Source organism: Etheostoma spectabile, chromosome 15, assembly GCF_008692095.1.
Source record: "Etheostoma spectabile isolate EspeVRDwgs_2016 chromosome 15, UIUC_Espe_1.0, whole genome shotgun sequence".
Classification (NCBI taxonomy): Eukaryota; Metazoa; Chordata; class Actinopteri; order Perciformes; family Percidae; genus Etheostoma; species Etheostoma spectabile.
In genome coordinates, this window is record NC_045747.1 from 31,753,398 (window position 1) to 31,753,821 (window position 424).

Consider the following 424-nt stretch of genomic DNA (forward strand, 5'->3'; position numbering starts at 1 on the left):
GGGGGGGGCTAAGTTCTGCATACTGAACCATGTGTTGTGTATTGGGTTTATGGTGTTATGCCCCTGGAGGTCAGGGTGAGCATATCATGCTCTCATCTGTACGCACCTGCAAGCTCTAACCACTCTGATGTTCCCTTTGTGTTCCTCCACCCTGAGGACGGCTCAAGCCGACACACAGTGTATTTTTAATGTCTTGCCCTATCCTATATTAATAAAGGTCTTTTTATCACTTGTTGTAACCAACCTCCAGTGTCGTGATATTCTTTTATGACTTGTTGGTCATACTTCTTTCTCCGTTTTGTCAGTGTTTATTTTGCATCATCCAGGACCGTAATGGGAGAAGAAGATATTCATCTTGACCGGACAAGTGGTCTATACGTCCCGGCTGCTGCACGGTGTCCCGTCCTGGAAATGTCTCTGGAGA

At 46.2% G+C, this 424-nt stretch overlaps 1 long non-coding RNA gene across 1 annotated transcript in view; it reads right to left on the reverse strand.

Moving 5' to 3' along the window:
* LOC116703005 (uncharacterized) overlaps positions 1-424 on the reverse strand; it is a 27,006-nt gene that overhangs the window by 4,317 nt on the left and 22,265 nt on the right. The gene's annotated exons all lie outside the window — the stretch shown is intronic.